Source organism: Oncorhynchus masou, unplaced genomic scaffold (assembly GCF_036934945.1).
Source record: "Oncorhynchus masou masou isolate Uvic2021 unplaced genomic scaffold, UVic_Omas_1.1 unplaced_scaffold_1653, whole genome shotgun sequence".
In the NCBI taxonomy this organism is placed as follows: Eukaryota; Metazoa; Chordata; class Actinopteri; order Salmoniformes; family Salmonidae; genus Oncorhynchus; species Oncorhynchus masou.
In genome coordinates this window covers 89,764-114,396 of record NW_027016822.1, presented here as the reverse complement: position 1 = coordinate 114,396, position 24,633 = coordinate 89,764, and the positions used below count along the sequence as shown (strand labels likewise).

Below are 24,633 nucleotides of genomic sequence, written 5' to 3'. Positions count from 1 at the left end.
CACTGGCCTGTTACATATTTCTTTAGACCAGAGGAATGGGTGCCCCCTTTTATTTACTTTTTTATTTCACCTTTATTTAACCAGGTAGGCTAGTTGAGAACAAGTTCTCATTTACAACTGCAACCTGACCAAGATAAAGCATAGCAGTGTGAACAGACAACACATATGGAGTAAACGATTAACAAGTCAATAACACAAAAAAGATCTAATATATATTGTGTGCAAAAGGCATGAGGAGGTAGACTTTTGCAAACACTGGAGTGATAAATGATCAGATGGTCATGTATAGAGATACTGGTGTGTAAAAGAGCAGAAAAGTAAATAAATATAAACAGTATGGGGATGAGGTAGGTAAATTGGGTGGGCTATTTACCAATAGACTATGTACAGCTGCAGCGATCGGTTAGCTGCTCAGATAGCACATGTTTGAAGTTGGTGAGGGAGAAAAGTCTCCAACTTCAGCGATTTTTGCAATTCGTTCCTGTCACAGGCAGCAGAGAACTGTAACAAAAGGCGGCCAAATGAGGTGTTGGCTTTAGGGATGATCAGTGAGATACACCTGCTGGAGCGCGTGCTACGGGTGGGTGTTGCCATCGTGACCAGTGAACTGAGATAAGGCGGAGCTTTACCTAGCATGGACTTGTAGATGACCTGGAGCCAGTGGGTCTGGCGACGAATATGTAGCGAGGGTCAGCCGACTAGAGCATACAGGTCGCAGTGGTGGGTGGTATAAGGTGCTTTAGTAACAAAACGGATGGCACTGTGATAAACTGCATCCAGTTTGCTGAGTAGAGTATTGGAAGCTATTTTGTAGATGACATCGCCGAAGTCGAGGATCGGTAGGATAGTCAGTTTTACTAGGGTAAGTTTGGCGGCGTGAGTGAAGGAGGCTTTGTTGCGGAATAGAAAGCCGACTCTAGAATTGATTTTAGATTGGAGATGTTTGATATGAGTCTGGAAGGAGAGTTTACAGTCTAGCCAGACACCTAGGTACTTATAGATGTCCACATATTCTAGGTCGGAACCATCCAGGGTGGTGATGCTCGTCGGGCGTGCGGGTGCAGGCAGTGAATGGTTGAAAAGCATGCATTTGGTTTTAGGCCATGGAAGGAGTGTTGTACTGGCCCTCTAACACCACTTCCAACATAATCTTGGCCATTATCTTTGGCAGCACGTTTGAATACACTGACCCCCTATTTACAGGCATGGCGATTAGGGCCAATGAGACTTTACAGGCTGCGCATCAATTCAGGTACATTCTGCTCATTCAGTCCACTCTGTTTTTACTCTACTTTCTCAATAGAGAATGACAGTCTTGGTGCAATCAATATAACTAGGAAATAAAACACTAGTTAGACAGGTGCTTCTAGCCAAAACATCAAGCTCCATTTGGAAAAGACATGAGTCAACCATAGAGTTGGATAGAGGGCTCTTCTTTGCCATAATGGCTTGCCACAAAGCCTGTTTTAGCATGGGCAATGCCATTGAGGACATTCACCCTTTTGAAGTAGTCATGTGGGTGGAACTTGCTATGGGTTAGGAGGGATCACAGAATTCTATCCATGTCAGCAGGAGGGATCAGCCAACTAATTATACTACTGAGCAAACATTCCATAACTGCAGGTAGCAGTAAATCACCAACCTTGGCTTTATGTCTGTTCATACAACACACTCCAGATGGCAGTATTAAAAAAAATGTAACCTTTATTTTACTAGGCAAGTCAGTTAATAACAAATTCTTATTTACAATGTCAGCCTAGAGGAACAGTGGGTTAACTGCCTTGATCAGGAGCAGAATGACATTTTTACCTTGTCAGTTTGGGGATTCGTTCCAACAACCATTCATTTACTGGCCCAACGCTCTAACCACTAGGCTACCTGCTGCCCCTTACAGTTTCTTACTGACTGTCAATAAACGTTTGAATTAAAATGACTACTTTAAAATAGTGAAAATCCTCAATGGCACTGCCCATGCTGAAACAGGCTTTGTAGCATGTGAGCCGTCTATCAAGTCTATGGAGCCAACTGAATCAGAGTAAAACTTCCTGTTTCTTTTGCAAGTACCATTTTCCTGGTCCTAGAGTCATGAAATGTTCAGAATACATCAAGGGGAGTTACTGCTTTCAATAAATGTAAAACAATTTGGCAAAACTTGTTAAGAGATTTATCAGGCATGACAATATTCTGTATTTCCATGTAGTAATACTTATATACATGCACTAATAGTATACAATGCCCTCATAACTATTAGGACAGTGAAGCATGTTTTCCTTCTTTTGGCTCAAAAGTTTGGATTTTAAATAAATTACTCTGAGGTTAAAGTGCAGACTGTCAGCCTTTAATTTGAGGGTATTTTTATTAATATCAGGTCAATAGTTTAGAAATTACAGCACTTTTTGTAACCATTTTAGGGGACCAAAGGTATTGCGGCAAATTCACGTCTGTGTATTAAAGTCAAATATTTGGTCCCATATTCATAGCACACAATGACTACATCAAGCTTGTGACTCTAAACACTTGTAGGATGCATTTGCTGTTTGTTTTGGTTGTGCTTCAGATTATGTTGTGCCCAATAGAAATGAATAGTAAATCATGTATTGTGTCACTTTTATTGTAAATAACAATAGAATATATTTCTAAACACTTCTACATTAATTGTGGATGCTATCATGATAACGGATAGTCCTGGAGTATTGAGTCATAAGAAGAAAAAATGCTTCATTGTCCCAATAATTACAGAGGGCACTGCTTAAGAAATGTATACAAGCAGATGTTTGCATAAAGTTTTATGCTATTCTATATGTGTATGTCCTGATTTATGTACAACATGGTTCTATACACCTTCCTTCATAGCTACCGTGCTACACCACACTGCTCAATGGGGGTGGCTCCAGCTAATGTTCTGTTCGGCAGGCCAATGAGGATTAAGCTGCCTGGGCCCCCATCAGGCGACAGCTGGATGACACTGCGAAGTGCTGACGCTGCAGCCAAACAGAAGATGAAAGAGCATGCCGACAAGACATCCCATGCCATCCACACTGAAAGTGGGGGACACAGTTCTCTGTCCTCAAAGAAAGGAAGGGAAACTGCCAACTCCATTCAATCCAAGACCACACCAGGTGATCGCTGTCAAAAGACCTATGGTCACAACAATCATGTCATTACCAGAACAGACCTCCCACTGGATATAGAATGGGGGCAATACTGAGAGTGACATGGACTGGAGTGTAGGTGAGGAAGAAGAAGCCTGTGCTCCCGAAAACCCTCATCCCCAGTCAGAAGATACCCTCTCAGCAAGAACGGGTCAAACAGCACACTTATCGAACTTTAAAAAGTAAACACAGATTGGTTGTCAGTTCCACCATTGAAAATACTAATAGTGTAGTTGATGTTTTCTGCCCAAAGGAAAGGAGGTTTGTAATGTTCTTGATATTACCTGCCTGTTAGGTGTTGATGGTATTTACTTCAGACATGGAGAAACAGGAATGTAGTTACACAGGGGAAGTGTGGGAAGCACAATGGAGATTCTTTATCCAAGTTCTAGTAAAGACGTTCTGCATAATAATCAACCTGGATTCATTCCTCATTTAAACATTACAGGCCCGTGGTTGTACACAGATATGAAAAATGAATTCATGAGTTTCTAGTCGATAGACCAAATGGTTGAAGAGAAAAGCGTAATTAATGAAAAAAGCATCCAATCAACCATGGCGTTATTTTAAATTAACTTTGCATCTCTTCCAACTATTGACTTTTACAACTACCACTAGTTTGGGGCCAAAACATTAACAAAGACATATTAGTAAAATAAATAAGTGTTTAAAAATAAACATATTTCATACTGTAACTCTCATATTAAACACCAATGTTATTCACTAACTTGATGGTTTGTAATTAGGATTATGTTTTACAGCTTTGTCATTCATTTTCTTCATAAACTTATTTACATGTGATAAGGTCACACCGAGGGCCAGAGAATGCCTGTGATGATCTGAAGTACCCCGTAAGGCCACTAGATGTCATCTGATACAATTTCTAAAAAACATTGAAAGCTACCAAAATTCTGGTAGTTTAATGGTAAACTTTGAAAGTCTCCATTAATATACTCTCCCCTACTGACTATATAAAAATATTTTGAATGAAATATTGCTACTGCCATTAGTCTGTGGTTCATAAGAGATCTTGATTCCTGTACAATGTCACTCAACTACTCCAACAGAACAGTATTGTTTCACTGTACATTTCTTAGGGATTCGGTTTGCCAATGGAGAGTCATGGAAAGAGATGAGGCGCTTTACCCTGACAAACCTTAGAGACTTTGGGATGGGCAAGAAAGGGAGTGAGGAGAAAATCTTAGAGGAAATCCCTACCTGATTGAAGAGTTGGAAAAACATGAGGGTAAGCGTGTGTAGTTCTGATATCAAAACAAGTCTAAGGGCACAATTCATTCATATTGCGGAAGTTCAGCATTACAGCATGAATTCAATTTAAAGTCAATGTTCCCACTTTAGCACAAGCAGAGACTGCATTCATGGTAAACAATGCATGTGTTGGCTCAAATGGAAATGACCTTAACATTTCTATCGTGCAATCTTCTCCGTCTTTCTCATATCCATTCTGTTGTTGGTCTTTGTCACAGGTAAGGCATTGCATTTGACACAACCAAGCCAATGAATTACGCAGTGTCCAACATCATCTGCAACATTGTGTATGACAGCAGGTTTGAATACTCTGATACCCAGTTCCGAGGCATGGTGGATCGAGCCAATGAGACCATCCAACTTTTAGGCTCTGTTTCAATACAGGTACCGTGCTTATAATCATGATTACTTGAACCATGACAGACTGGTCACACTAGAATAGATTATTCAAATTATAGTATAGAGAATAAATCAAAGTAAATTATTGCTTACATTTTTGTTGATGGGGAAATAGTTGTACAACATGTTTTCATGGCTCGGCCCATTGTTGAAGACCAGGATGCTTGTCATGAAAAATTTCATCAAGAAGAAGGAGATGGGGGAGCTGGTGAGGGGACTGAAGGAGACTGAACCCTCAGATGTGGGGAGGCTTTGTGGACTCGTTCCTCGTCCGAAAGCAGACCCTGGAGGTATGAAGACTTATTACAGTTAAAAACATGTAATGTCTTGGAATGAATAACTAGGAACAAGGAATACCTCGGATAGGATAAAGTCATCCTTCTCACCCCCCTTAAATGATTTAGATGCACTATTGTAAAGTGGCTGTTCCACTGGATGTCAGAAGGTGAATTCACCAATTTGTAAGTCGCTCTGGATAAGAGCGTCTGCTAAATGACTTAAATGTAAATGTAAATGTAGGAGAGTCCGGTGGTAGCTGTTCTTGTTTACTGAAACATGACCTGTGTTTGTGTATGTAAGCAATCAGGCAAATGGAGTCTCACTATCATGAAAACAACCTGATATCTTCTGTCACCAACCTATTTGGTGCTGGTACTGACACCACCGGGACGACCCTGAGCTGGGGTCTGCTGCTAATGGCCAAGTACCCCCACATACAGGTTAAGAATTTATATAAACACACACACAGACAGAGACTAAACATTAAAGCACTCATGGTGTTACAAGTTGTAAACATTGGCAAATGGCCAACTTAAACCTAGATTTGGATTTGTGGGTTAATCAAGATTAAAGGTTGACTAAGGTTTAACTTCCACTGTAGTAACTCCAATACCTCCCTCCTTTCTGTCTCAGACCGGATCCAGGAGGAGATCAGCAGGGTTACAGGAAGTCGTCAGCCCTTGGTAGAGGACAAGAAGAACCTCCGCTTCACTGATGCAGTGATCCATGAGACCCAGAGACTGCCCAACATTGTACCCATGTCCATCCCTCACACCACCAGCCGAGATGTTACCTTCCAGGAATACTTCATCAAAAAGGTCAGATACGTGGATGTCTAAATCAGATGTTTGAAATAATTCTGCCTGAAATTATTGCAATCCACTCCTTTTAAGTGTGCACTTCATTTATTAACCTGTTGATGCTCTGGGGGCGCTATTTCATTTTTGGATGAAAAACGGTCCCGTTTTAAACAAGATATTTTGTCACAAAAAGATCTGAATGCATATAATTGTGTCACTTTATGTCCGCCTTGTCAAATTGGTTTACCAGCTCAGCTGCCAGTATTTTTCCATGGGATTCAGAGAGGAAAGCAAGCTTCCACGAACGATATATCAATGAAGAGATATGTGAAAAACACCTTGAGGATTGATTCCAAACAACATTTGCCATGTTTCGGTCGATATTATGTAGTTAATTCGGAAAAAGTTTTACGTTGTAGGTGACTGAATTTTCGGTTCGTTTCGTAGCCAGATGCAATGTAGAAAACGGAACGATTTCTCCTACACACAGACGCTTTCAGGAAAAACTGCGCATTTGGTATGTAACTGAGAGTCTCCTCATTGAAAACATCAGAAGCTCTTCAAAGGTAAATGATTTTATTTATTTGGTTATCTGGTTTTTGTGAAAATGTTGCGTGCTAAATGCTACTCAAAATGCTATGCTAGCTTTGCATACTCTTACACAAATTAGTCAATTTCTATGGTTCAAAAGCATATTTTGAAAATCTGAGATGACAGTGTTGTTAAGAAAAGGCTAAGATTGAGAGCAGACGCATTATTTTCATTTTATTTGGATTTTCAGAAATCGTTAACGTTGCTTATGCTAATGAGCCTGAGGCTTTAGTCACGATCCCGGATCCGGGATGGGGAGTTCCAAGAGGTTTTAAACAAAGTTTCATTACTTTTACTCTGAATATAAGTGTCTTATGCTTCACTCTCACTGCAGGTGGCGTCTGTGATTCCTTTATTGATGTCCGTCCTACAGGACAATAGCGAATGGAAGAGCCTCCACTCCTTTAACCCCTCCCACTTTCTGGATGAGCAGTGACGATTCGTCAACAGGGATGCCTTCATGGCCTTTTCTGCAGGTATATCAACTTCATCATTTAGCTTATTTCATTGCAAGATGTAGAGAAATTGTGGTAGCCTCTTGGACAGACTTCATGCTATTTCTTTGGTCTCTCGCATGTCTGGGGGAGGGTCTGGGCAGGATGAAGCTCTTCCTCTTCTTCACCTCCCTCCTGCAGCGCTTTAGTTTCTCTCCACCTCCTGGAGTAACAGAGGATGATCTGGACCTCACACCATCCGTGGGTTCACCCTCCACCCTTCACCTCACTAGCTGTGTGCTGTGAGCCGGGTCTGAGATGAGTCTGGACCAATGTACAGTATATTACACACTGTTTAGAACAACTTCTTTACTTTAGCCAAACAAAGGGCTATGCTGAATTTTTAAAAACATGGTGTTGTGAATGATCTGTAAGTCACTTTGGACAAAAGCATCTGCAAAATGACATGATTGTATACTGAAGAAATACCTTGCTTGGTACAGTAAATGTGTGTGTACTTTTTGCATCGCAACACCGGCGAGGAAGATGAATCAGATGTTTAAGTCTTATAGAGAACAAACCATTTCCTACTAATATATATATTTAAAATAAATATTTAAAAAAAATGTGGGTATCTTAAAACGTGTATATTTGTGATAGTGGATTTTCCCGTAGTGATATCGGTGTAACAGGTTTGTCCAGTTAGGGTAAAGAGGACCAATAGAAGCACTCAACCTTTCTTTATGTAGGGACCTTTAGACTGCATAAAACAACCAATACCTTTTACACAGAAACACAGAGACTGGTGTTATCAGCTGTAAATGTTGCCAAAGGGCCAACCTGAAGCACAGGTTATTGACCCAAGCTAAAGATCATTCTCTAATCCTGTGTTTGGTTTAGATGTGTTTGTTAACTATTAATGAATTAAAATAAAATGTATCTAGTTCTGAACTGGTGCTCCTGCATTCCTGGAAAAGCAAACTTAGCCAAGACAACACTAACAAAAACAAAATAGGAATTAAAAAAATTATAATGGAATTTAAAATAAATAAAGCTGTTAAAATTTGCCTGGGCATTGTCGTAGAAAATCGGATCAAATACAACGCATTACAGAACTTGTGAAGTCAGTTCGGCTTTTTAATACAAGAGTATAGCAAGCCGGGATGGTCCGCGGAACACACTCCACTTTCCAGAGCCCCGGCTCCAGTATTTATCCACATATTGCATATGAGCCCATCCCAAATGCAAATAAAGTTACATTCCAATCCGTGCATCCCGCTTGTTCAGCTCAATAACGCCCATACCTGCTTTCCGTCAGATTATAATGATAAGACCCTTGCTTTGTTCCTGCATTTAGCTAAAAGCATTCTTTTGTTTGTGTATTATCTAAGATCAGCAGACTATGTGTCTCCACAGTTTCTAGCATGTCCACCTATACTAAAAATACTATACATTCCTCTATTTTACAACCCTATGTTTTGGCTCAGCACTTAGCTAAAAGCATTCTTTTGTTTGTGTATTATCTAAGATCAGCATACTATGTGTCTCCTCAGTTTCTAGCGTCTCTACGTCCTACAAATATGCGAACTATGTCTATTGGTCATCAGTTAGTCATTTGACTGACCCCCTCCTTTGTATATCCCTCTGGCCTTGGTATGTCCAGCTATTCTGTCACCTATGTGTCCTTCTCTTCATGTAGTCTGGTTTTAATGGTCAGCTATTCTGTACATCTTATGCATTTGTCTATGTGTTATATTTGCTCCCACAGCATCAGAGGCCCATGTTGTCCAAAGGTGGGGAGGTGATAACTAATGTTTGGAAACTGTTGTCTGCCTCTGAGTAACTTGCCTGTCCAACCCAAATCTAAGAGACTGTGTGTAGTTTGAATCAGAGCTCTCTGTTGTCTTTGGTACACACTTGTAGGGTGGTGTGGGAGGAACCCTGTGACATCAGAAACAAATGTACCCTAGCTATTGCATAATCCCCCCATCAGTTTGTTCATTACAGATAGGCTTTTAATGAAGCTTTTCTTGTCTATTTAATGAAAAAAGCATCTAATTAATGTGCACAGATGCAGAAGACTAGGGAGGTAAGGCAATAAATAGGCCATAGAGGTGAAATAATTACAATTTAGCATTAACACAGGAGTGATAGATGTGCAGATGATGATGTGCAAGTGGAGATACTGGGGTGCCAAAGAGCAGAGGGATAAGTAACAATATGGGGATGAGGTAGTGGGGTGTGCTGTTTACAGATTGGCTGTGTACATTCAGGCACAGTGATTGATAAAGGAAGTGTTGGCTTTGGGGATGACCAGTGAAATATACCTGCTGGAGCACTTGCTACCGGTGGGTGTTGCATACACACCCACACACAGGTCCAGAGGAAGAGAGACAGAGAGAGCCTGAGATTTCATTAAAGGTAAATTACATTTTAAAACCCTTCATTTCCTCAAAAATGTTACTACCAGCATTTAAACACATTACTATTGTTAAAAGTTACTATGCAATATTAAGCTCTACCTCAAATGTTTTCTTACTAAACATTTATATAAATCCTACATATTAGAACACAATACTACATTTTAATAGCCTTTAAATGTTTATGTATAATTGTTTTTGAACTCTATTCATATAAATAATGCCTTTGTGCCTTGATCAGGGCTTCCAAATCCACAGCTCGTAATTTGATGCAACCAGAGGGCAGAGGAAGAGAGACAGAAGACCAGAGGAAGAGCTGTCATTAGTTGAAGGTAAATACAGTACATGCTTCTTTTTAAAACCCTTTATTTTGTCCTGCAAAATGTTACTACCCCCATTTAAACATATTACTATTATTATTATGTTGTAGGAAAGATTCTAAATGTGTTTTGTTCATAGAAATAATGTTTCGAGTAAGTTTCTCTCTGCGTGTAACCTAGCACACTGCCTCTCACACACACACGCGAAAACATTTTTTGAGGGAGAAACATAGGTCCAGAGGAAGAGAGAGAGAGCCTGAGATTTCATTAAAGGTTAATTTTTTAACCCTTTATGTCTTAAAAAATGTTACTACCCCCAATTAAACGTATTACTATTATTATTTTGTTGTAGAAACGATTCTAAATGTATTTGTCTTAGAAAGAACGTCTTGGGGCCTGGCTCTCTCTCTCTGAACGTAAGCCCACAGCTTGTAACCGGACACCAGCCATGCAGCCAGGTCTCACACACCCCAAGGGGGAGACAGAATTTAATTTATTGAAGGCAAATCACAATGCACCTAGAATTGGTCTAGGATACGTGCTTTCTGTAGTTTTCTATGGTTTATCAGTCATAGGACAAGTCCAACACTTAGTTATACTCAGGCAGACCTACCCGGAAAATACTTTTTCATTTTACAAGGGGTCACAAGCTCCCTCCATAAGTTAACGACAAAACTTTACCAACTGTTTCAAATGGTCAAACTCAGGCCTCCCCATTCTCTACATAAATACCCAGCTGTTTCAATGTTTACACTCAGGCCTCCCCATTCACTACATAAATACCCAACTGTTTAAATGGTCAAACTCAGGCCTCCCCCATTCACTACATAAATACCCAGCTGTTTCAATGTTTACACTCTGGCCTCCCCCATTCACTACATAAATACCCAACTGTTTAAATGGTCAAACTCAGGCCTCCCCCATTCACTACATAAATACCCAGCTGTTTAAAATTGTCAAACTCAGGCCTCCATTCACAACATGAATTCCCAAATGTTTCAGATGTTCAAACACATTCAACAGTTCAACAAGGTCACTACACATCAATCATCAGGACATTTCGATTACAAAAATATGCTTTACTTCAAAGAAACAGTTGCACGATCATGTTACATAAGCACTCACTCGTTAGCATGAGAACATCCGGACAGTATTTCCATAGCGTGAGAACATCCGGACAGTATTTCCATAGCGTGAGAACATCCGGACAGTATTTCCATAGCGTGAGAACATCCGGACAGTATTTCCATAGCGTGAGAACATCCGGACAGGATTTCCATAGCGTGAGAACATCCGGACAGTATTTCCATAGCGTGAGAACATCCGGACAGTATTTCCATAGCGTGAGAACATCCGGACAGTATTTCCATAGCGTGAGAACATCCGGACAGGATTTCCATAGCGTGAGAACATCCGGACAGGATTTCCATAGCGTGAGAACATCCGGACAGTATTTCCATAGTGTGAGAACATCCAGACAGGATTTCCATAGCGTGAGAACATCCGGACAGGATGTCCATAAAAGGGCATAAACAAGTGACACTAAAAATAGATCATCAATCACTTTTTGACACATGCCGTTTACTATATTCTCTCTGACAGCATATAACAATTAGGTCTACATAGATTTCTTATAGTTGACATATCAATAGGTGTCAAATTGTACACACATTTCTATAACAAACTATACCATCAACTCTCTGGGTCATGTATCTATATTTGTCACAGTCCCGTCCATCCTCTCAACTCTCTCTCGGCCAAAGTAATGAGCACAGTAGATTATCTGATTGAGTTAATTGCTGAATGATAGTGTAAATTAAGAAACAAACATTGGAATTGCCTGCAGAGCAGGGCATGAAGGCATCCATCTTGACAAATCGACCTTTCTCATCCAGAAAGTGGGCGGGGTAAAGGTGTGTGAGCTCTCCCATTCACTACCGTCTTGTAGGACAAAAGTCAGTCGAGGAAACAAGCGTCCCCTTCTTGATGAAGTGGAAGATGATGCCCTGGAAGGTGATGTCTCGCCTAGAGGTGTGAGGGATGGCCATGGGTAAAATGTTGGCTAGTCTCTGGGTCTCAATGATCACTGTATCAGTGTAGGGCAGGTTCTTCCTGTCCTCTACCAAGGGCTGACAACTTCCTATGACGCTACTGATCTCCTCCTGGACCCTGTCTGTAAAATAAAGGAAGAGGAAGGGCCAAAATGACTACCTTCAGAGAACATTTACCCTGGACCTTTCTCAAATGCTTGAACACTTTTCTCGAACCAGGATTTCCCGTTCCAAAACAGTTTTGCTTGGGTAAAACGCAGGTGGCAATTGGCCAATGTTAACAACAGGAAGTAAAATGTTGATTATCTTTCATTACCTTAATCAACTGCACTGCCTGTGTGTGGATGTCTGTGTGCACATTGATACTTACCCTGTATAAGGGGGTTCTTGGTCATTAACATCAAAACAATAGTTTTAGTATAACAATAGTTATTTCTCAATACCCACTGAACCCCTAGACCACAGGTGTCAACTCATTCCACAGAGGGCTGAGTGTCTGCACGTTTTTGCTTCTCCCTTGTACTTAATTGATGAATTAAGATCACTAATTAGTAAGGAACTTCCCACACCTGGTTGTTTAGGGCTTAATTGGAAGGAAAAACCTAAAACCTGCAGACAATAGGCCCTCCAATGAATGAGTTTGACACCCCTGCCCTAGATGCAAGTTATTCATTTCAATCATTGTAACCCTTGTATTATCAAAAGGGTTATACACAGTTGAAGTTCTGGTTCTCCTTCAGCCCACACACCAGCTCCCTCATTTCCTTCTTGTTGTCAATATTCTTTAACAAAAGCTTATTGGTTTTCAACCAAGGCCCAGCCATGGGAACATGTTGTACAACTATATTCCCATAAACAAAAAGTAAAGCATGAATTTAGCCTACAACAAATTGAATATTTATTTTATTTTCCTGGTTTAGTCAAGTGTGAACAGTTTGGCATTATTCTCTAAGAGTGAGAAACAAAGTAAACATCATGTACCTGCATTGAAACAGAGCAACTAATTCTGAGGTTCTCATTGGCTTGGGTCTTGGGGTCAGAGTATTCAAACCTGCTGCTATAAACAATGTTTGAGATTACATTGGAGACAGCATAATTCAATGGCTGAGTTGTCAAATGCTTTACCTGTCATAAAGCCCAACAGAAAGAGAACTAGCAAAACTAAGAACATGTATGTATTTGTTATCTTATTTGGGAATTCAATTTTTTTTTACCCTCATGTTAGTTCTAACAATTAAATAAGGTAGTGAATTTCCTCCTCACTTCCTTTCTTGCCCATGCCAAAGTCTAAGGTTCGCTACGGAAAAGCATATCGTCTCTTTCCATGAGTCTCCATTGGCAAACAGAATACCTGTAGAAAAGCATATCGTCTCTTTCCATGAGTCTCCGTTGACAAACAGAATACCTGTAGAAAAGCATATCGTCTCTTTCCATGAGTCTCCATTGACAAACAGAATACCTGTAGAAAAGCATATCGTCTCTTTCCATGAGTCTCCATTGACAAACAGAATACCTGTAGAAAAGCATATCGTCTCTTTCCATGAGTCTCCATTGACAAACAGAATACCTGTAGAAAAGCATATTGTCTCTTTCCATGAGTCTCCATTGACAAACAGAATACCTGTAGAAAAGCATATTGTCTCTTTCCATGAGTCTCCATTGACAAACAGAATACCTGTAGAAAAGCATATCGTCTCTTTCCATGAGTCTCCATTGACAAACAGAATACCTGTAGAAAAGCATATCGTCTCTTTCCATGAGTCTCCATTGACAAACAGAATACCTGTAGAAAAGCATATTGTCTCTTTCCATGAGTCTCCATTGACAAACAGAATACTTGTAGAAAAGCATATCGTCTCTTTCCATGAGTCTCCATTGACAAACAGAATACCTGTAGAAAAGCATATTGTGCAGGTGTCAGGAAGGAATCATGCTAGGAGAGAATAATATCTTTGTCAAATATTAGGGTCTGGAGTTACAGCACCAACTATGCCTGCTTGACAGACCATTGTGTAGAATACAACAGTTAACTGGATTACAAGTTTGACTTATTCAACATTACCATGTCCACTGGTGAAATCTTAGAACACAGACGGCATTCCCCTGTCCCCAAACTCCTCTGCATGGTTGACCAGCGCGATCTTGTATCCTGCCAGAACAACCACTTTCTTGGGTCCAAAGTGAATCATAGATGGAGCCATATTTATTGGATAGCTGGAGGGATAAAGCATACAGGTAAAGTCTACCTAAAGATACTGGTGTACCGGACAGCCGCACAATGAAAATGACAGTAAATTGAACTCTTGTTGAAGAAAATTTAACTTTGCCACAGATAACATTTGGTCCCAGTCTAAAGAGAGTAAACTACTCTGGTCATTTCTTTCAGAGATGTATATGTTAAATGTCTTGTTGATATTTAACTCTGCGTCATTGCATTTCCCTCTGTACACTATTAATTGTAATATCTCTGTTACTTTTTTGTTCACTATTCTTAAGATTATTATTTAGAGTAATGTTGACTCATATAATCACAACAGTTAATTCAACTTCTATTTTGTCAAACTCAAAACTATTTTGGGTTTATATGGTTCCATTTGAGTTGTAAAATCTAATTGATGTATTTCTTAATGTGTTGTATTATGTTGGCTTGGTTGTGAAATCCAATCTCTATTGGTATCCATTGAAGATAAATCATTTCCAGCAATTTTACATTACCCACAATTTACATTCAGAATGCAAGTCAGCCTTCTCAGTAAAGTTTGCAATAAATCCAACCACTGTCACGTTCTGACCATAGTTCTTGTGTGTTTTCCTTGTTTTAGTGTTGGTCAGGACGTGAGCTGGGTGGGCATTCTATGTTGTGTGTCTAGTTTGTCTGTTTCTGTGTTTGGCCTGATATGGTTCTCAGTCAGAGGCAGGTGTTAGTCATTGTCTCTGATTGGGAACCATATTTAGGTAGCTTGTTTTGTGTTGGGGTTTGTGTCTCTGTCTTTGTGTTTTCTGCACCAGATAGGACTGTTTTGGTTTTGCAAGGTTTATTATTTTGTTCATGTTAAGTTTCTCTTATTAAAGAACCATAAACTTTAACAACGCTGCACTTTGGTCCTCTCCTTCCCAGGAAGAAAGCCGTTACAACCACTTACAGATTAGATTAGGAAAATGTGCGTTACATATCATTGTGTAGCATAAGATAAAAAACAATCAATGTATAGTACCAGTCAAAAGTTGACATACCTACTCGTGCAAGTTTTAATTTTATTTTTACCATTTTCTACATTGTAGAATAACAGTGAAGTCATCAATACTATAAAATAGCACATATGGAATCATGTAGTAACCAAAAAGTTAAAGAAAACAAAATATTTTATAATTTCGATTCCTCAAAGTAGCCACCCTTTGCCTTGATGACAACTTAGGACACTCTTGGCATTCTCTCAACCAGCTTCAACTGGAATGCTTTCCCAACAGTCTTGAAGGAGTTCCCACATATGCTGAGCACTTGTTGGCTGTTTTTCCTTCACTCTGCGGTCAGACTCATCTCAATCCAATCTCAATGGGTGATTGTGTAGGCCAGGTCATCTGATGCAGCACTCCATCCATCCTTCGAGATCAAATAGCCCGTACACAGCCTGGAGATGTATTTTGGGTCATTGTCCTGATGAAAAAGAAATGATAGTGGGACTAAGAGCATACCAGATGGGAAAATGTATCGCTGCAGAATGCTGTGGTAGCCATGCTGGTTAGTGTGCTTTGAGCACTCCCACACCATCATACCTCCTCCATGCTTGGCCCAAGCAAATCTCTTATTATTGGTTTCCTTTGGTAATGGTTTCTTTGCAGCAATTTGATCATGAAGGCCTGATTCATGCAGTCTCATCTGAACAGTTGATCTGGAGATATATCTATTATTTGAAGCATTTATTTGGGCTGCATTTTCTGAGGCTAGTATCTCCAATGAACTTATCCTCTGCAGCAGAGGTAACTCTGGGTCTTCCTTTCCTGTGGCGGTCCTCATGAGAGCCAGTTTCATCTTAGTGCTAGATGTTTTTTGCCACTGCACGAGGAAATGTTCAAAGTTCTTGAAATGTTCCAGATTGACTGACCTTCATGTCTTAAAAGTAATGATGGACTGTCCTTTCTCCTTGCTCATTTGAGCTGATCTTGCCATAATATGGACTTGATCTTTTACCAAGAATCTCAAATATAAAATATCTAGATTTGTTTGACACGTTTATGATTAATACATGATTCCATGTTTTATTTCATAGTTTTGAAGTCTTCACTATTATTTAACAATGCAGAAAAAAGTACAAGTAAAGAAAAACCCTGGAATGAGTAGGTGTGTCCAAAATGTTCACTGGTACAATACATGCAAAGACAAAGACACCGAAACAAACAATTCAAAGAATCTAACTGCAACAGAGCATGCTGGGAAATATGACAATAAGGCCCCTCCCACATCTGTGGATACTCCATAGTTTTAACTCACTGTCTCTGATTACTCTTAAAGACAGGAAGCAAACCAAAAAGGTGGAGCAAAATCAAATCAGAGAAATCAGACAAAATAATGTTTTCTAGAAATCAACTTCTGAGAGCCCACTAAAGGTGTTGACCCTCCACATCTCTCAAGACAACTGGAGCACTGTAACAGCCAGTCTTAAATTGCACCTTGGCCAGCACAGGTGAAATACCTTCCTACTAAGACGATAGCAACCAACACAGGTGTAACACATACTGACTAACGAGGTGACACCAATTGGTGTGCCCTACGTGCTGAAGTCCAACCTAAAAACATAAATGGAAAATCCATAGCCTGTAATATTACCTATTTTGGGGTGGCGTGTAGGTGTGTAGGGGTTATAGTGGGTTAGACTGAGTACTATATTACTGTAGTACTATATATATATATTATTTTAAAAACAAACATGTTTTAAATGAGAAGACGGCATTGGTCTGAAACCAAAAAAGAAAGGAAATTCACAAGCACCAAAATGCCTACTCCACCCATTCTCTACCAACGTTTTCCAGACCATAGTTTTGGTATATTGTACTATAAACTATAAATGTGTATGCAGGTTTCTCAGGATTCAAACTTCCTCAAAAAATCAGGAAAATACATATTTTAAACTTCAGGAAAATACATATTTTAACCTTTCATTCAAAACCTAAAATGAGCCCATCTTCAACATCTGGAATATATGTATTTTTAACGCTTACTGGGTTCAGATTTCTGGGAACACACTGACAACTAACATGACACTGTTGATCAGTCAGTGCAAATTGGGATTGAAATGGCATGAGGAAAATTGCATTGACTGAAGAGAAGAGGGTGTACTGAATTAATGCATCATAAAGATAGGGCTGGAATTAGTTCTGGATGCTTATCGATAATTAGGTAGCAGGTAACGTGTCTGTCTCGTGTTCAACTTTATCTAGATAATTAGGTAGCTAGCATGTGTACACTCACTGCAATGCACAGCCAATGCGCTACGTGCATGTACATTGGCCGGGTTTAGATTCAACTTGGCCAATTGTTTCTTATCAAGATTTGTTTAATTATTTTCTGTTTGTGTTGTGAGAGGTTGATCTTGGTTGAGGAAATGTAGACTAGCTATCAGTGTTTGTGCTGAAACTTACATCTGGCTGCACACGTAGCCATCTAGCCAGTTTGATCTTATACGATTTAAGCTATTAAAAACTTCTTCAGGATTGGTGGGTCCCCTGCAGGATGGTTGAGCTAACATAGGCTAATGCGATTAGCTTGAGGTTGAAAGTAACAAGAATATTTTCCTGGACATAGACATATCTGATATTGGCAGAAAGCTTAAATTCTTGTTAACCTCTTGTAACAAGGGGGCAGTATTTTCATTTAAAATATCCCATTTACTTTGGGAACGTTATTTTTCCAAAAATGAAAATACTGCCCCTGTTACTATGAGGATTCTGTGTTATGCACTATAGCCCGTTTCTATAAATGTGAATATTATCTGCTGTTGGCTTGTGTGCATGTATGTATGTGTTATGCAACATAGCTGACTAGAAACATGGTTAACAGTTTCAGGGCAATGGGCCTTTCTCATGATGGATAAATACAGAATAACATGAAGACAGGAACTGTGCAATGAGTTGGAGGGGCACATTCAGAACGTAGTGTTGCGAGAACAAACAGTCTTTTGTTAGATAACAGGAGCCAGGTGCGAGATAACGGTATCGAGCATGAGCGCATAGATATTCTTAACAGCAACAGTTACATATATCAACTGAAGCGCTTAGGGGGCTGGGACCAGCCTCTGCGCCAACAATCAACGATAGTCTAGGTGAGTCTAAACCACGCTCAGTCTCTACTCTGACAGACTGCTCGGAAGCATGAACTACTTATGTCATCAGAGTATATTATAATATCTTTGTCAGGAACAAGTCAGTTCTCCGTTTGCCCTGCGAGGTGGGACAGAGAGCCCGTTTATACGAAAATTGCATTTACCACTTATTGCTTAGCTAATACAAAATGCATAGTATACAATCGGTGACTCATATGTTATCCTGGTACCAGATTCGAATTAACGCAACTCTAACATTACAAGAGGTTAAATATTATGCATCCAATCACACATCTAGTTATATTAAAATATTAAAAAGCATACATCTATTTTTATTAGAAATGTTTCTTGTTATCAAAATGCCACCTAACATAAACCAATACTTGCATTCACTCTGACTGTTTTTAGGCCAACATCAGAATCATAACTCTTCTCATCTGAATTTTTATTACAATCTTCATCGAAACAAGATACAACCTAACATTTCTAAATATCAAAATGCTCTAATCAAAAACACAAGTTCCTCGCATTTGAAGAACCCGGATTCATTTATTTATTTAGGTTTGAGGCATGTATCCATCATTCCACTGGTCAGATCTTGGAATCAGTCGGTATCGCACCATCTGTTTTCTCATTGGTTTCTCCAGAGTCCTGGAAATGAGACCTCATACACAGGGAATTAGACAATAGCCACAAAACTAAAACAGTCACACAAAACTAAAACAGTCACACAAAACTAAAACAGTCACACAAAACTAAAACAGTCACATAGGTGAAGGTAAACCATAACACAGTGATCATAACATTTTTCCATTTTCCAAACATACTATCAAACCAATTAGTCAAAGAAGTATCCACCCCAAAGTTTTCTTCCAACAAGGCTTTCTTTGGTCACTGATTCGTCCAGAGCTGTGCCATCGAGAAACAAACCATCTACACCTGTCACGTCCTGGTCGAAATATATTATGTTTATTCTTCATTTATTCGGTCAGGCCAGGGTGTGACATGGGTTATTGTGGTGTGTTTTGTCTTGGGGTTTTGTGGGGTGTATAGTGTAGTCTATGGCTGCCTGAGGCGGTTCTCAATCAGAGTCAGGTGATTATCGTTGTCTCTGATTGGGAACCATATTTAGGTAGCCATATTCTTTGAGTGTTTCGTGGGTGATTGTTCCTGTCTCTGTGTTTATGTTTCACCAGACAGGCTGTATAGTTTTTTCACGTTTCCGTCTGTTTTTGTATTTTCAGTATTTTCATGTCAAGTAATTTTCCATCAATAAATATGAGTAACCACCACGCTGCATTTTGGTCCGCTCCTCCTTCAACAGAAGAAGCCGTTACAACACCCACTCTCACCCTTTCCAGCCAACAAACATATCCAAGATTAATTCTATTCTGCCAAGTCATTCATTACATCTCTGGTATAATTGACGAAGCGCTGTGGATTATCCTAAATATAATTGATCCAGTTCACATTCTTATTTGAGTGTGGACCACTGGAAAATACTTAACTCTAATCCTGCTACGATCTGATTTCTTGCTTTGAACTCGTCTGGTATTCCCGTAGAACCCCAATGTTATCAATATATACTCTCTTGTCAGAAGACCCAGATGGAGGACTTCTTTTCTCCCGTTTGGCCAACTTCATGTCTTGGTGTTGAATGAGTGTCAAAGGCTTATCCCAAATGTACAAGGGCGCATAATCCTGTCCAATCTGCCGGTAAAACTGGCCATAACATCATTCCCCCACATATTTCCCATGAGTACTGTACCGGACCAAACAGTAATAATCTCTTCCGGTCACTGTAAAGGGAGGAAGTCTTGATTTAAGGGGAACCTGTGGATATAAATAGTGCAAATCAAGACAACTGTCATTATCTGGCATTCCTGCTTTCATGAACAGCTTTACCAAACAGGCCATTCCCCTGGGTGAATCAATTCCATCAAATGGAAAGGGGATGGTCGTCAGCTGAGGTTTGGCTGTGGCGCAGGCATAACATTTTTCTTTAGCTACTGATCTGGCATCTATTCTCTCCAAAGGTTAGAATCGCCATAACCAGTTTCTACCTCAATCACTTCCTTCAGATCTTTCGTCTTCACTATCTTCACCGGCCCTTGGCTCTGGACTACTCTGCTGTCAGTGTCTGTTGTGTCAGGTGCTCTGTATTCCTGCTGACGATAGAGTTACCACCTGGCCTAACCTCCTCTACCCGGAACCGTACTAGGATGTTGACCAAAAAACTGGTCAAATCCAACATACCATAATCCTAGAAGATCCTCTTTCATAACTTTTTTTAGGGTAAGGCGTATCTTTATGCAATTACATCCCTCTCTCCGGATTACAGTCAAAAACTCTCACCTTCACTATACTTCACCTCCTTCCATACTGGGTGAGTGGATTCATATAGCCCTCTCTCTCCGTATGAGCTATGACCTGTGTCCACGATCAATATGGGAACCTGCACCGATATATGCCATAATGGCTCAGAGTCCTAGACTGCCATGTAGTTAGAGACCCCATTTGATCTATATAAAACATCCTTCCCAACCTTTACTCTAACATCCTGTCTACCCAGATCTAGCGATCTCTTATGCTTGTTTGGAACAAAATCCTCATTGTCTAAACCATAGGTCAAATTACCACTCTCCGCATACTCAGGTGGGACGTGCTGTATCAGGAATATGGTACCCACGATAAGACAGCTCAGACCAAACAGCACTCCGATGAAGCCCCACCCTTTTCCCGGGAAATATATCACATCACTTCACTTCTATGAACGCTCACAGCTGGGGAAAAGTCGGGTATAAGGGAATCTTCAATAGGAGTTTGACCCCCGGACCCTATTGGTTGCGGTTCCTCTCCTACCTCTGTGATTGTAATGTATTGAGACGGGAGTCGTATTTGAATAAATGTATCATAGAAGTGAAAGTCACCTAAACCTGATTCATTTTAAGGAATAACGGAGAGATACGATAAAGTTTTGTGCCATTGTAACAGTACTCTTCTTGCGCTGTGTACAATCAGTCATCGACACGGAACTCCAATATGTAGCACCAGTCATGTAGCTTTATTCTGATAGGAACGACACAAAATTGCACGTCATGCAATGCACGTCTCACCATCCAACTCTGCACTCACGCACACTAGTTTGGTGCTTGTTCACTGGGACTAGTTACCAAAATAATACAATTACAATATACAAAATAATATCTTTAACAATGTACCTGATAGGAACGACACAAAATTGCAGGTCATGCAATGCACGTCTCACCATTCAACTCTGCACTCACGCACTGTACAAAATATATGAACCCCCCCACCAGACAGAGTAAGTTGCTAGCTAGTACTGGCGGGAATTCTTTACAACAAAATGCACAACAAATATTCTCCAAAAACCGCTGCATCTTATGTGTGATGTTCGAATAACATTTACAAACAATTTTATATAAATTGTACATTTAAATCATCACCTGAGAGTATAAAAATCACTTTTGATGTACAGTGCTTGGCAACCAACAACTTACCGCTGGTTTGGTGCTTGTTCACTGGGACGATTCTAACTGGAACATCCCCCCTCGTAAGCAAGCTACGCAAACCAGCCAATAAGATGCCATGTTGAGTAGGTGAAGGCAAGACAAACTCAAACCAAAAATCCATTGGTTTAACAATAAAGTGGCAAGGGGAATCACCCATATAACCCTGTTACACCATCAGGATGTTATATTTTTCTATGAATCGACTGACATACGATATAAATTTAGCAAAGAACATGATACGTTTAAATTTTGGGGTATAGAAAGTTGGGAAGTTCGGTTGGTTTTACTTTTTCGATAGAATTTAAAGCAGAACTCAATCTGAATAGGGGATATATATTTGACAAGAGGCAGGCTGACTTGCGGCGTAATTACATTGAATACACAATAACGTTCCTCAAATTATGACAGAGAATATGGGTTGTGGCATTTAGAGGGAAAATGCATGCATTATAGCTTAGAGTCACTTTTCAATAGTGGCTAAAAGTTCCAAATACATTTTTAAAAAGTAACTGAATATCGTCAGGATAGTCTGAAAAAATGCTACAGCTAGCAACAGAATTGCTAGGCGGTCCATTGGGCTATATTTGGCTATAATATAGGGAGGTAAGAATAGTTGTATCGTATAAAGTTGTGGTTGTTTACCGGGTATTGATTTTTGGTTAGGTAACTAACGCCAGTGAATTCGAACAAGAAGTTAACGTATTCTAAACATGATCTGTTTTCATTACGGGGAACAATGAAAGGTCTACAATAGGGTATGGCTGGCTGGGCGTGTTTTATTTTAAAGGGACAGTGCACGTTTATCACAGTTGTGTGAGTGTAATGGCAGGATATAAAGTATTTTGGGGAGGCAATTTGGAGAAAGACTGGATGAGTTACATGAAATAGAGGAAATTTAAAACAAATGATTTGAGGGGATTATGGGGGCAGCAGGGTAGCCTAATGGTTAAAGCGTTGTACGAGTAACAGAAAAGTTGCAAGGTCAAACCCCCGAGCTGACAAGGTACAAATCTGTCCTTCTGCCCCTGAACAGGCAGTTAACCCACTGTTCCTAGGCCGTCATTGAATATAAGAATTTGTTCTTAACTGACTTGCCTAGTAAAATATAAAATAAAAGTGCACAAATGCAGATACTTCACACAGCCAAGATCAGATAATATTTAATCATAGATATATGGTAATGGCTATAATGTAAAATACAGAATCCCACAATATTTCTATGACCTATGTATATGCTTTTTTTGTTTGAGGAATCTTGGAGTGTTATGATTCAAACAAACTGAGGAGCTATTTTCTGCAAGGACAGCACGTACGGGTAAGTGCTAATGCCGTTTTATGAAATATAGCAATATATATATTATATATGAAAATAAAAATATTTTTTTGCAATGAAATGTGTGGTTTGTTTGTGTGTGTGTGTGTGTACACACACATATATATATATATATATATATTTTTTTTTTTCCCATGTCAGATTATATTTTCCTTATTTTATTCAAATGGAATGGAGTAGAACATCAAACACACACATGGCCACTGCGCCTGCTACTCCTCTCCATTTCCATATGAAATAGCCATTGGGTGCTGTTCAGGAGAGGGCAGGCCCACAACAATTGCCGAAGTTGAATGGAACAGCACTTCACCTTAGTGACTGTTCCCTCTGCTCTATACAATACATATCTGTTTATTTTATGTGATGATAAAAGGCTCATACAATACAAATATTTTTTTATGTTGTCTTTCACAGTGATAGCAACTCCGACTGGGAGCCCCCGGGCCAAGCTGCCCGCTCTACCCCTGCCCCCAGTGGTGTTCATATGCCACAGTTCATTACCGCAGGCATGACTGTGCCTCAGGGCCAAAAGGGCACAGTATGGAGGCGTCGTTGTGTTCTGTGTCGCATGAAATGCACCACTTGTTCAGTTTGCCTCTGCTTTACATCAGAAAGAGACTTGGCACAGGCAGCAAAATATTGTGACGAGGACTTCCAAAGGGTGTACTGTTTTTAAAAAAATATTTATTTTCTAATATTTAAATTTGTGTGTGTGTGTGTTAGAATTGCTTTTTGATATGTTGTATATAGTTATTTGCACATCTGTATATAGTTATAGGTCCTTTCACCAATTCAGCCACTTGGGTACATTTGGGCACCTTGTGTGGGACACCTGGGTGACTTCATGCTAAATGTCATGTAGCTCATTCATTCCTGAAGTTATCAGTCTGAAACTGTCCACACCTACAGTTGCCCTGTTGTGTTATCCATCAAAATCTCCAGCATCCTATCTGAATGTGTGGCTATTCTAGTAAATGTGAAGATGATACTACAACAATAAAAAACAGAAAATGTATGCTCTTTCTCTTTTCTTCCACCAGATCTACTGTGTTATATTCTCCCACATTCAATTAACATTTCCACAAACTTCAGAATGTTTCCATTCAAGTGATACCAAGAATATGCATATCCTTGCCTCTGGGGCTGAGCTACAGGCAGTTAGAGGTGGGTATGTCTTCAGGCGGAAATTGAGAACAAAGGGATGCAGCCATAACAGGTTAATTAATCTCGGGCGAACATGCCTCTCATGATTAATGACGGTATGGGTTCCCAAGCGGGAACTATACCCCCCCGTTCAACTCAAACGGTGGCGCACAGAATGGAAAAATATTCTTAGAAATATTTAACCTCCACACATTAACAAGTCCAACAGCTCAAATGAAAGATAAACACCTTGTTCATCTACCCAGCGTGTCAGATTTCTAAAATGTTTTATGGCGAAAACATAGCACATATTTATGTCAAACCACCACAAAGACACAGACGATGTGCAACCATTTTGTTGAACAAAAGATGCAATCACAAACACAGGATTAAAAGAAAAATCATTCACTAACCTTTTGAAAATCTTCATCAGATGACAGTAATATGACATGTTACACAGTACATTTCTGTTTTTTTTCCGATAATGTCAGGACCCGGTTACGAACCTGGGTCTCCGGAGTGAGAAACAGTCACTTAACCAACTGAGCCACAAATAGTCAGCAGAACCCAGAAGATGAGGCAGACACAGCAG

General features: G+C 39.8%; 1 long non-coding RNA gene and 1 pseudogene across 1 annotated transcript; both read left to right on the top strand.

Annotated features, from left to right (window-relative positions):
• Nucleotides 1-2,878: 2,878 nt before the first annotated feature.
• LOC135539194 (cytochrome P450 2K1-like) overlaps nt 2,879-24,633 on the top strand; it is a 36,707-nt pseudogene continuing 14,952 nt past the window's right edge.
• LOC135539191 (uncharacterized) lies at nt 9,157-23,585 on the top strand. Its single transcript, XR_010455576.1, has 4 exons — nt 9,157-9,345; nt 9,586-9,676; nt 22,816-22,880; nt 23,313-23,585. It is a non-coding gene; the product is annotated as an uncharacterized LOC135539191 (long non-coding RNA).